The sequence below is a fragment of the Phyllobates terribilis genome, unplaced genomic scaffold, assembly GCF_046119375.1.
Source record: "Phyllobates terribilis strain yellow unplaced genomic scaffold, ASM4611937v1 Scaffold_1__5_contigs__length_1240528914, whole genome shotgun sequence".
NCBI lineage: Eukaryota > Metazoa > Chordata > Amphibia > Anura > Dendrobatidae > Phyllobates > Phyllobates terribilis.
Window position 1 is genome coordinate 912,410,045 of NW_027362761.1, and position 14,036 is coordinate 912,424,080.

Consider the following 14,036-nt stretch of genomic DNA (forward strand, 5'->3'; position numbering starts at 1 on the left):
CATCTGGATTCCGTCACAGAGAGACACAGGAGCGCAAGCATGCCTGCGCTTCTCAGTGTCTGCGGGACATCGAGATGACAGGCTTGACCGCAGCAGAAAGCTGCCATCCAGCCTGTCATCCCGCAGACACTGAGAAGCGCAGGCATGCTTGCGCTCCTGTGTCTCTCTGTGACGGCATCCAGATGAGCCGACAATGAACTCAGCTCACCTCATGCACGTCACTGACAGCGTGGGAGAATTCTCCTGCACTCAGCGCTTCCCACGCTGTCAGTGACGTGCATGAGGTGAGGTCATGTCCAATGAACTCAGCTCACCTCATGCACGTCACTGACTGCGTGGGAGAATTCTCACGCTGAAGCGCTGAGTGCAGGAGAATTTTTCCACGCTGTCAGTGACGTGCATGAGGTGAGCTGAGTTCATTGGACATGAACTCGGCTCATCTGGATGACGTCACAGAGAGACACTGAGGAGCGCAAGCATGCCTGCGCTTCTCAGTGTCTGCGGGATGACAGGCTGGATGGCAGCGTTCTGCTGCGGTCCAGCCTGTCATCTCGATGTAGCAGAGCTGAAGCTGTCGTGGGATCCATGGGAAGGTAAGGATGAGGTTGGTTTATTATTTTTCTTTTATTGCAGGAGATCGTTGGCTTCAGCTGGAATGGGCATGATGGTAGGTATGGTTTAATTTAGAACAATAAAGAATTGTGTGTTTATTTCAATTAAAGGACTTTATTCTGGGTGTTGTGTTTTTTTTAAATACTTTAATAGAAATTCATGGTGGTCATGTCTAATATTGGCGTGACCCCATGAATTTCGGGCTTAGGGCCAGCTGATAATGCCAAGCTGGCCTTAACCCCTTTATTACCCAGTGAGCCACCGCACCAGGGCCCTGAATGAGTTGGGTACAGCGCCAGAAGATGGCGCTTCTATGAACGCGCCATTTTCCGGGGCGGCTGCGGACTGCAATTTGCAGCGGGTGGGTCCAGGAAGGGTGCCATGAATATTGGCCCCCTCCCAGGCTAGAAACACCAGCCGTCAGCTGCCCCAGAAATGGCGCATCCATAGGATGCGCCAATTCTGGCACTTAGCCTCGCTCTTCCACGCTGCCCTGGTGCGGTGGCAGGGGTAATGGGGCTGGGGTTCATGTCAGCGCCAGCTGCCATGAAGCCCAGGTTAGTAATGATGGGCGTCTATAAGACACCCTCATTACTAACCTACAAAGTGTTAAAAAGAAAACACACACTACACCCAGAAAAAAATAATTTATTTGAAATAAAACACACCATTTTATTTAATTCTTAGTTTACTAAAAAAAAATAGTTACCTGTCCACGTTCCTGCGCTGATCTCCCATGCACAGCTGTCACATCTGGAGATGGTGACAGCTGTGCATGGCTGCTGTAAGCTCACACTGCCGGGAACACGTCCGCTCCCGGCAGCCTGAGCCCTGACTGAGGTCACCGGAGTGCATTCAGGCAGCGCAGCTCCGGAGACCTCCTTTACGGCACTGCTGTACCGTGGGAATTTCTCACGATACAGCAGGGCCGTAAAGGAGCTGACCGGAGCAGCGCTGCCTGAACTCCGGCGAACCCGCTTATGCAATGACGGGGCTGCTTTACGGCCCCGTCATTCTAGCGGCGGCAGCGGTTCAGAGCGGTCACATTCTATGTGGCTGCTCTAAACTGGAGATCATCGTGGGACACTCGTGGTCTACTACGGAGGGGTAAGGATAAGGTTGTGGTTTATTATTTTATATTTTATTACAGGAGATCGATGGCTTCGGGGAATTAGGTGTCTAGGTGAGTATAGGTGTAGTTTTTTATTTTTTACTTTATTTTAGGTGGCGATCGGCGGGGACAGGTAATGTATGAACTAATTTATTGTAGGTAACCACTGGCCACCAATGACATGTATTTAAAATTTATTGGGGACACAGTAGGGCAATTTAAATAGCAGGATCAGGCTGATGGGAACTACTGCTCCCATCGAGCTGATCCTGCTGGCACGAGTGAACGGGGGACAGACATAGGACGATGGGAGTAGTAGTGTCACATCGGCCTATGTCTGCCTGCACGAACACACCCGCAGACATTGCCCAGACACCGCACACACCCGCAGACATTGCCCAGACACCGCACACACGCGCAGACACCGCACAGACACCGCACACACCCGCAGACACCGCACAGACACCCCACACACCGCGCACACCCGCACAGACACCCACACACACCAATCATGACCGGTCTGGGAGGTGAGGCTGACCTGTGCGGCCGTGGGAAAGTTCATGTGAGTTCATGCAATGCAGTTAAGCATGAACTCACATGAACCCTCTGAGGGCACCGCGGCGACTTCAAATGAACAGCTGATCGGCATCACCTGATACCTCAGCTGTTCATTTGAAATAACCGGCGGGAAAGCGCAGCACAGAACGGGAAAGCCGGCGGTGAAGTCTTTTCACTGCCGGCTTCCCCGCCCGGGTTCTTCGCTCCCCGCTCCTTGGTGCTGCGCTCCCCGCCCGGTCCTAACTTACGATCGGGATGGGAGGTGGCGAGGGGAGCGGAGGATCGGGGTGGGAGGCTGCAGGGAAGCAGTATGGGGCTGTGTGATTGTTTAAAAGCCGGCGGCTTTTTACCGCGCGTCGGCTTTTAAACAATCAGGAGAATTCTCCCACGCTGGGATGGCATTCTGATGACAGGCTGGATCTCAGCTGAGCGCTGCCATCCAGCTTGTCATCCTTCAGAGACACTGCAGAGCGCAGGCATTATGGGAACTTCCGATTCCGGTATTCGATATTGTAAAAGTATCGGAATTAAGTATCGGAATTCCGATACCGCGAATATCGGCCGATACCCGATATTTCAGTATCGGAATGCTCAACACTACCTGTAGTGTGTTTTTCCACTTTAATTTTGGTTTGACTCCATTGGTTAATAAATTTGATTTCCATTGATGATTTTTGTGTGATTTTGTTGTCAGCACATTCAACTTTGTACAGAACAAAGTATTCAATAAGAATATTTCATTCATTCAGATCTAGGATGTTTGAGTGTTCCCTTCATTTTTTGAGCAGTGTATATATGTATATATATCTGAGCAAAGCAGGCAGTGTATGTGGCAGACTACAGTTCATACAGCACAGGAGGATCAAATCCAGTTCTGTCTGCTCCTGTTGTTACAGATATTTCAAGAAATAGACCCAGGTATCAGGGGCCAGGGATAATTTTTTGTTTAACTTAATCCTGATTATTTGCTTAAAAAGCAATCCAGGGAACACCATTTTCTGCTCCATTTGCTTGTTGCCACTGCAGAATACAGCCAGCTCCTTTCCATATTACAGCGATAAAAATCCAGAAATTTGCATTGAACGTGGAAAAATGTAAATTTTGTTGCAGTGTGTTAGTGAAGTTATTGACACCAGGTCGCTGTGAAAAATATAAACCTACAGGCCAGCTATTTAACACTGTGGTTTTCCGTCACACATATCACATACAAGTTCACTTCAAATTCAGCCATTTCTGTGCTCCATTTAAATTTTGTTACAGTGTGTCAGTGAAGTTATTTACACCAGGTCGCTGTAAAAAATAGTAACGTACAGGCCAGCTATTTAAAACTGTGGTTTTCTGTGACACGTATCACATATAAGTTCGCTCCAAATTCAGCCATTTCTGGCCTTCATTTAAATTTTGTTGCAATGTGTTAGTGAAGTTATTGACACCAAGTCGCTGTGAAACATAGTAACCTACAGGCCAGCTATTTAAAACTGTGGTATTCGTTCACACGTATCACATACAAGTTCGCTCTAAATGCAGCCATTTCTGGCCTTCATTTAAATTTTGTTGCAGTGTGTTAGTGAAGTTATTGACACTAAATCGCTGTGAAACATAGTAACCTACAGGCCTGCTATTTAAAACCATGGTTATCCGTCAGACGTATCACATATAACTGCACTAGAAATTCAGCCATCTCTGGCCTCCATTTACATTTTGTTGCAGTGTGTCAGTGAAGTTATTGACACCAGGTCGCTGTGAAAAATATAAACCTACAGGCCAGCTATTTAAAACTGTGGTTTTCTGCCACACTTATCACATACAAGTTCTCTCCAAATTCAGCCATTTCTGTGCTCCATTTACATTTTGTTGCAGTGTGTTAGTGAAGTTATTGACACCAGGTCGCTGTAAAAAATAGTAACTTACAGGCCAGTTATTTAAAACTGTGGTTTTCTGTGACACGTATCACATACAACTTCGTTACAAATTCAGCCATTTCTGTGCTCCATTTAAATTTTGTTGCAGTGTGTCAGTGAAGTTATTGACACCAAGTCGCTGTGAAAAATAGTAACCTACAGGCCAGCTTTTTAAAACTGTGGTTTTCCGTCACACGTATCACATATCACTGCGGTTCAAATCCAGCCATTTGTAGTGAACGTGGAAAATATTGTCCTCCATTTAAAATGGGCAAGGTGAGTGGCAAGGGACGAGGAAGTGGACGTGATGGTGCATGCAGAGGACGAGGCTGAGGCCGTGGGCAAGCTGAAATTGTGTCACAACAAACACCCACATCTTGTCCCTCGACCTTCCTGTCCCAATTAATAGGGGACCTCAGAACACCACTATTGAACACAGAGCAGTGTGAAAATGTTATTGGTTGGATAGCAGATAATGCTTCCAGTCACTTAGCCACCACCATCACCCTATCTTCCACATGGTCAAGTCTCGGTAGCCGTGAGTCTGGACTGCATATTCCTTACCCTGATCCTCCACCCTAAAACTACGCCGACTGCCCGGAGACAACTGATCCCACACTTGGACACTCCAAAGAGCTGTTCACTTTTCCATTTATAGAGTTGGGCCTCTCGCCCGGTCCACTTGAAGCGGAGCAAAAGGAGATAACATGTAGCGATGACCAAATATTTGAGCAGCCACGGTCACACGAAGGCAACGGAGGGAAACTGTCACAAGAGGGGGATGATGATGAGACACAATTGCCTGAAAGTCAGGAGGAGGACTAGGGTGCAGAAGTGGAAGATGAGGTGGTGGATGATGAAGTCACTGACCCAACCTGGCAAGGTGACCTGCAGAGCGATGACAGCAGCACACAGGGGGAGGGAGGCATAGCACAACAACAGGCAAGAACAAGCAGTGTGGTGGCTGCAAGCAAAAGGTGGGCAATCGTTCCCCGTAACATTAACACGAAGGAAGTTGTCAGTACAACTGTTAGGTCTTCCTGAGTCTGGTTGTTTTTAAAACACTCTGCCAATAACCCCATAAAGGCAATTTTCACCACCTGCCAGGCCAGCATCAGCAGGGGTAGCAAAACTACCAGCCTGACCACCACCAGCATGATCAGGCTCATGGCAACAAAGCACCCGACTAAGTGGTCCGGACCCCAGGGTCCAGGAACAGTGTCTGCGGGTGACACCACTGCTTGTTCCGCTGCTGTGCGTGCATGCCAATCTTCTGTCCATGGCAGATGCCAAGATGCCTCCCGCCTTGCACCGGTCGTTGAACACTCTCAACTAGCACCATCAGCAAGCACATCCACGTCCTTGTCTCAGCATAGCGTTCAGTTGTCCCTACCAAAGTCGTTGGAATTCAAGTGCAAATATGCAGCTAATGCCCCACAGGCCTCACTACTAAATTCACACATTTCGCGAATACTTGCGCTCAAAATGTTGCCATTTAGGCTCGTGGAGATGGAAGCTTTTCACAACCTGATGTCAGCGGCCGTCCTTCGGTACACGGTTCCCAGCTGCCACTATTTCTCCCGGTGTTCCGTCCCTGCATTACACAAGCACATGTCCACAACATTAGCGGTGCCCTCAACAATGCAGTTACTGGGAAAGTCCACCTAACCACGGATACGTGGACAAGTGCTTGTGGGCAAGGATGGTACATCTCACTGACGGCACACTGGGCTAACATAGTGGAAGCCAGGACCCAGTCGGACCTTGGGACAGAAAACGTCCTTCCGATGCCAAGGATTGCGGGCCCTGGGTCAATCAAGGTTGCCCCCACATTCTACAGCTTCTGCACCACCTCCTCCTCCTCCTCTTCAGCATCCATCTCCAAAATGACCACATCAGTTGCAAGCTGGAAACACTGCACCACTACCACAGCCAAGCGGCAACAGGCTGTGCTGAAGCTAATATGCTTAGGTGACACACCGCACAACGCTGAAGAGTTGTAGTCAGCTCTGAAACAGCTGGCAGATCTGTGGCTGACACCGCTGACCCTACAGCCAGGCATGGTCGTGTGTGACAATGGCCGGAACCTGGTGGCGGTTCTGAGGCGAGACGAGCTCACACACGTACCATGCCTGGCCCATGTGCTTAACCTCTTGATTCAGCGGTTTCTCAAAACCTACCCGAATCTGTCGGATCTGCTTGTCGAAGTACACCGCTTGTGTGCCCATTTTTGAAAGTCAGCTACAGCTTCCACCGCCCTTACCGTGCTTCAGCAGCATTTGCAGCTTCCGGCTCACCAACTGGTGTGTGATGTCCCCACGCGTTGGAACTCTACATTGCAGATGTTGGGAAGGATTTGTGAGCAGAAGAGGACACTTGTTAACTACCTGCATCAACAAGGCCGTCGGTATTCAGGTCGGACTCCACACACAAAACCTCAGGAGTAGTCATGGATGTCTGACATCTGTACCATACTCCTAAACTTTGAGGACTCCACCAAGATGGCGGTGATGATGCCTTAATTAGCGTCACCATCCCGCTTCTCTATCTTCTGAAACGCTCTCTGACCTCAATTAAAGAGGATGCATTGCTGGCGGAGCATGATGAGATGGATCAAGGAACCATACAGGGTGATTATACACAGCCCAGCCTCATCTCATCCCAACGTGGATTGGGTGACAATGAGGAAGAGGAAGAACAGGAGCTAGTTTCCTGCACTATAGATGGTACTACCTGCACAACTGTCATACCATCTGTTCAGCGTGGATGGCCTGAGGACAAGGAGGAGGAGGAAGAGGAGAAGGATGAGGAGGAGAGCATGGTCAGTCGTCCTCTTGGTGAGGACACGGAAGTCTTGCCTCTTTGCAGTCTGGCACACATGGCTGAGTTTATGTTACGCTGCCTTTCCCGTGACCATCGCGTTGTGCAAATTTTGGGTGACAGTCATTACTGGTTGGTGACGCTTGTAGACCTACGCTACAGGGAGAACTTTATGTCTCTTATTCCCACTCAGGACAGGCCTAATAAAATGGTGCAGTACGAGAAGGCCCTTGTTGTGGAATTATTAAAAAAATTAAAATCTGAAAACGCTTGCGGCAGAGGTCAACCAAGGAGTACAGGCAAGAGAGCCACAAAAGCAATCAATCAGAGGCAGGGGAACACTGTCAAAGTTCTGTGAAAGATTTCTCAGACCCTCCCATCGCACAGGCTTTGAAGCGCAGGGTACTCTCACAAGTAGTTCAAAGTTTCGGAAGATGGTGAGGGAGTACCTTGCCGACCGTACCAACATCCTCCGTGATTCCTCTGTGCTTTATAATTATTGGGTATCCAAGCTGGACACGTAGCATGAACTGGCTCTCTACGCCTTGGAGGTCCTGGACTGTCCTGCCGCTAGTGTTTTGTCAGAGTGGGTTTTTAGTGCCGCTGGTGGAATTTTAACCGATAGGCGCATCCTCCTGTCAACTGAAGATGCTGACAGGCTGACTCTTATAAAAATGAACAAGGGGTGGATTGGGCCAGACTTCTCAACACTACCGAATGATAGCAGAGGAAAATAAACTCAAATACAGTGTATTTTTTGGGGGAGGTCTAACTCTATACTCATGCACCTCTCTCTTCACACCAAGACATGGGTATATGCTTCCTGATTTTGTCTATTTGCTCTTTTCCTCCTCCTTCTCTGCATCCTCATCCTCCACCACCATATCACCACCATATGTACCAAATGAACATATCTATGTCTCTTGCAAGGGGCATTGGAGTGCCTCCAAATTTTTGGCAGCCGTTGCTTCACTGCATAGACAAAGACTATGGGAGACCCACTTCCTAAAAATGGGAACATTGTTTTTAGGAGGCTCTCTGACCTCTACGTCTCTTGCAAGGGGCATTGGAGTGCCTCCAAATTTTTGGCAGCCGTTGCTTCACTGCATACGCAATAACAGTATAGGAGACCCACTCGCCAAGTTTTGTCACGTAGGTCTCCAACTGCAGAACCTACGGTTCTTTACCCGCTCCAGTCAGGCTGACTGACAGCTCGTCAGCTGTAACGGAAGTGCATATACCTACTGTGTTTGTTTCACCAAGCACACCACATCTTTCTCAATCCACCATAACATCTCCGCCTGCACCTCACTCACGTTCCAGCAGTTTGTCCGGTTCACCTTACTCAGTCCTCTCTCAGCACTGCAGCCAGCCCTCTGTTACGCAGTTGTGGTCACGTAAAAGATTGTTTCATCCTACACATGACAAAGCTAAAAGGTTGAACCATCTCCAATCTGTTGGCCACGGAAATGCTTCCTTTCCGCCTGATAGATACAGATGGTTTCCAAAATCTGATGGCCGTCGCAGTCCTCCAGTACCAGTTGCCCATTCGCCATTACTTCTCTAAAGAAACTGTGCCTGCTCTACACCAGCATGTCGCAGACAACATGTTTCTTGACTAAATCTATGTCTGCCAGGGTGCATTTCACCACAGACACCTGGATGAATAAGCATGGCCAAGGGCATTACCTCTCTCTGACTGGGCACTGGGTGACTCTGGTGGCTGTGGGAACAGGCGGGGAAAGGGCTGCTCCACAAGTCTTGGAATCCACAAGGCTTGCAGAACAAACTTTTGTATTTTACACTTTCTCCACTGCTTCTGCCTCCTCCACCTCCTCTAGGGCCTCCACCTGCACACTCAACCTCTGCCTTAATGAGACATGTGTTCCAACAGTGCAGAGATAATCCACACCACCTCCGTACTGTGCAGCCAGGGCTCACCGCAATCAGGCAGGGTTAAAATTAATATGCCTTGGAGATCACAGTCATACAGCTAAAGAGTTGTGGACAGTTCTCCAGGCTGAGTTTGAGCAATGACTGTCTCCGCTGAACCTGGAGCCAGGGAATGCCGTGTGCAAACCTGGTGGCGGCCGCACGCCAAGACGAGCTTACACACGTGCCTTGCATGGCTCACATTCTCAACCTGGTGGTACAGAGATTTCTCCGCCACTATCCTGGCCTGGAAGAGCTGCTGCAGAAAGCACAGAAGCTGTGTTCTCACTTCTGCCGTTCGCACCCCTCTGGTCATCGACTTGCATCGATACAGAGGTCTTTGTCCCTGCCAGGAGTGGCATACCACCAATGGCGGCAGAACACGCGACTGCTATGGGACCCGTGAGCTGGGGGGGCCCATAGCAGTCCAGGGGCGGACATACCGCTGCTGGTGCAGCTGCACCAGGGGGCCCGCCGGTGCAGCGTTTCCCTGCTTGTGGCGGGCAGGGAGTGATCCCTGCAGCTCCCCTGCTGACAGGACAGAATGGCAGCGGAGCTGCAGATATCCATCCTCTCCTTCCTGCCCGCCTTTTCCTCCCTCACACAGGCACGCGCTGCTTGATGACGTCATCATGCAGTACGGGCCAGTGTGAGGGATGAAATTGCAGACAACAAGGATGCTGCGGCCTGCGGGGGAATGGGTAGAGAGGTAAGCATTTTTTTTTTATTTTTACTGAAACGCTGGGGAGAGCAATAATGGGGCTGATGGGGCTAGAGAGAGCAATAATGGGGCTGAAGGGGCTGGAGAGGGCAATGGTGGGGCTGGGGAGAGCAATCTTGAGGCTGATGGGGCTGGGGAGAGCAATCGTGGGGCTGATGGGGCTGGGGAGAGCAATCGTGGGGCTGATGGGGCTGGGAAGAGCAATTGTGGGGCTGATGGGGCTGGGGAGAGCGCTGATGGGTCTGGGGAGAGCAATGGTGGGGCTGGGAAGAGCAGTGATGCTGCAGCTTGCGGGGGAACGGGCAGAGAAGTAAGTGTTTTCTTTTTACTTTTACTGAAATGCTGGGGAGAGCAATAATGGGGCTGATTGGGCTGGAGAGAGCAATAGTGGGGCTGATGGGGCTGGGGAGAGCAATGGTAGGGCTGATGGGGCTGGGGAGAGCAATGGCGGGGCTGATGGGGCTGGGGAGAGTGCTGATGGGTCTGGGGAGAGCAATGGTGGGGCTGGAAAGAGCAGTGATGGGGCTGATGGGGCGGGGAGAGCAATGATGAGGATTAGTAGAGCAATGACGGGGATGGGGAGAGAAATGACGGGTTGCTGGGAGAGAGCAATGATGGAGGTGCTGGGAGAGTAATGACGGGGGTTGCTGGGAGAGTAATGACGGGGGTTGCTGGGAGAGAACAATGATGGGGGTGCTCGGAGAGAACAATGACTGGGGTGCTGGGAAAGTGCAATGATGGGGGTGCTGGGAGACAACAAGACGGGGTGCAGGGACAGAGCATTGACGGGAGTTCAGGTAGAGAGCAATGACGGGGGTGCTGGGAGAAAGGAATAACAGGGGTGCTGGGAGAGAACAATTATTAGGGTGCTGGGAGAGCAATGACAGGGGTGCTGGGACAGCACAATGTTGGGGGTGCTGGTAGAGAGCAATGACAAGAGGTGCTGGGACATAGCAATGACGGGGGTGTTGGGAGAGAGCAATGATGGAGGTACTGGGACAGAGCAATGATGGGGGTGCTTGTATATTTTAAGTGTGCACATAGCCTTACAGTTAATTGGGGAGAGTCACAGAGACTGAATAATTTATATTATTGGCAGGTGGAGATTATAGTTAATGGGGGGCACAGTGCTGCTTATCACTTTATATTTTGATTACTAAGTGGCTAATAGTATATTAATGGGGGATTACAGATCTGTATTCAGGGGCGCAGTGCGGGGGAGAAACATGTATATATACAATATATGCGACCTTGTTATTATCTAGGCTGGAGATCATCATGACAAGAATCGTGACTGGGAGATGTCGACATGAAGGTCTGACCAGATGGAGAAGAAGCTGGCAGAAACCAACTCTGATCAGACGAGACGTCAGCGGTAAGTGCCTGGATGTAAATATTATTCTGTATCTGCACTGTATGACTTGGAGTGATAATGTTACATGTAAAATCCCTTAGGCTGCATTCTCACATTTGTGTGAAATTTCAGATTTTTTTATCGGATGGTCCACGGACTAGAGTTTTGTAGATCCATTCACGCATCCATGAAAATCACGGATCTGAGAATGAGATCTGTGAGGGTCAGAGAATGTCCTGCTCTGATCCGATTTTGAGGATTAGAATAGGACATGCTCAATGCGTCTGTAAAGCAGGGCAGCACACTGACACTGCACACAGATGCAGGAATGTAGCCGTATTATGTATAGCACAGTCCCTTAGTACATAGTGTACTCACTTATTATGTATAGCATGCGCCCTTAGTATATAGTGTACTCGCTTATTATGTATAGCGCCGTCCTTAGTTATATAGTTTCATCTTTTATTATGTATAACACCCTCCCTTATTACCTACCATCCTCTCTAGCTCTAGGGCTCAAAATTTGGGGATCATACTGTGTTGGGGTCAGCAAACTTTGCCCTGGGAGTTGAGGTGAGGTACAGTAGGGTCATTATACTGCGCATGTGGAGGAATTCACCATGGGGGTATCATACTGTGTTTGGGGGACACTTTTGTTGGTATCACACTTTTTGGGACAATGAAAGAGGGGCCTAGGACGCAGGAGGAAAATTACTATGTAAAGGCTGGAAGGTTGCGAGATCTGCTCTTCTGTGACCCTGACAATTATTTACATTTTTTTTGGGGGGGGGGCCCAATTTGAGCTTGAATCCTATGTATGCCCCTGCATGCCAGTTGTGTGATGTGCTGGAGCTTTTACACAACCTTAAGAGAGGTTTTCCCCAAGACAGCAATGAGGCAAACAGTGTGCATCACAGCTGTAGACTTTCAACCTCCGACATGTCAATTCATCAACGCCAAAACATTAGCAGCAGCAGTGTAAGTGGCAGAAGCAATTTCTGTGAGTCCTTTCACACATTTTTTAGACCAGCTACACAAGTCTGACACATGGTCAATGACTAGAGAGGATGGTGCAGGAGTATCTAGAGCTCAAAATGAATACCATCAGGGAGGGTTTAGACCCTTTTACATTTTGGTCTCAAAAATGGATGAGTGGCCTGAGCTCGCCTGTCACGCCTTGGAGGTTTCATCATGCCCGGCAGCCAGCGTTCTCTGACGGATACGCTCAGCAGGCTGTCCCCTGAAAGTGTAGACGGCCTAACTTTCATCAAGATGAACAAGTCATGGATCTCCAAGGACTTTTGAACCCCAACCGCAGACTGTACAGACTAGGCGATGTTGTAGTTTTTAGTGTGCTGCATTGATCTTGCATAATTGCAGTCTGTGATATCTTTAGTGAGGCTTCTGTGTCTGTTGCTGCTGCTGCTGCAGGAGTTAACACTAATCTTTGGAAATGTGGTGACTCCTGATTGGGTCTCCATCTGCTGGGTTGGTTGTAGTGGAAGAGGTGTCAGTCCTAATTATACTATTTGTACTGTAGTGAAATTGATGCCACTTTGGTGGTGTCTGCCATTAATTTTTGGAAATGTGGAGACTCCTGATTGGGTCTACATCTGCTGGGTTGGCTGTAGTGGAAGAGGTGTCGGTCCTAATTATACTATTTCTACTATAGGTAAATTGATGCCACTTCGGTGGTGTTTGCCACTAATTTTAGAAATGTGGAGTCTCCTGATTGGGTCTCCATCTGTTGGGTTGGCTGTAGTGGAAGAGGTTTCGGTCCTAATTATACTATTTCTACTGTTGTGAAATTGTTGCCACTTCGGTTGTGTCTGCCACTAATTTTTGGAAATGTGGAGACTCCTGTTTGGGTCTCCATCTGCTGGGTTGGCTGTAGTGGAAGAGGTGTCAGTCCTAATTATAATATTTGTATTGTAGTGAAATTAATGCCACTTCGGTGGTGTCTGCCACTAATTTTTGGAAATGTGGAGACTCCTGATTGGGTTTCCATCTACTGGGTTGGCTGTAGTGGAAGAGGTGTCAGTCCTAATTATAATATTTCTACTGTAGTGAAATTGATGCCACTTCGGTGGTGTCTGCCACTAATTTTTGGAAATGTGGAGACTCCTGATTGGGTCTCCATCTACTGGGTTGGCTGTAGTGGAAGAGGTGTCGGTTCCCATTATAATATTTCTACTCTAGTAAAATTGTTGCCACTTTTGTGGTGTCAGCCCCTAATTTAGGGAAATGTGAACACTTCTGGTTGGGTCTCCATCTGCTGGGTTGGTTGTAGTAGAAGAGGTGTTGATCCTAATTATAATATTTCTACTCTGGTGAAATTGATGCCACTTTGGTGGTGTCAGCCTTTAATTTTGGGAAATGGAGAAACTCCTGGTTGGATCTCCTTCATGTGTGTTGCCTGTAGCAGTAGGCCTCCCAGTCCGGCAGGCCTCCACTTACTTTCAATCAACTACCTGTGTTACTATCCTTACATTTTTGTAACAATACTAATCTATGAAGATGATTTTTCTGCCATCTGAGTGTGGCTGAGCATAAAAGCAGGTTGAGCTGTTGCATGTGGTATCAGGGCTCCCAGCACAGCAGACATACACTGATCCCTTACCCACCTTGTCTTAATTTGAAGTTTAATTCAAAGCTGTAAATGCTGGCCCAGACCCTGATACCTCATGCATTGCCTATGGCTGATTGCTGCTGTGGCATTATAAAATTTGTACTGTGGGTCAATTGAGGCCACTTTCCTGGTGTCTACTCCTTGATGTGTTTTGGCAGCTTTTGGGCCCGTTTGAAGGCGTTGTGTTTGCGTTTTGTTTCCCCCCCCATTGAATTCAATGGCGTTTGGCAATGTTCGGCGAGTATTTGAAGAATAAATCGGCGAATATTGCAAAATCGATGATTGTAAATGTGGCATCCTGCTACCCACAAGTGCCACAGGACCCAAAAGGGTGCATGGACGGACTTCTCCACAAGAGGTCCTCATTACATAACCGACACCTCCACCCTTCCACCTCA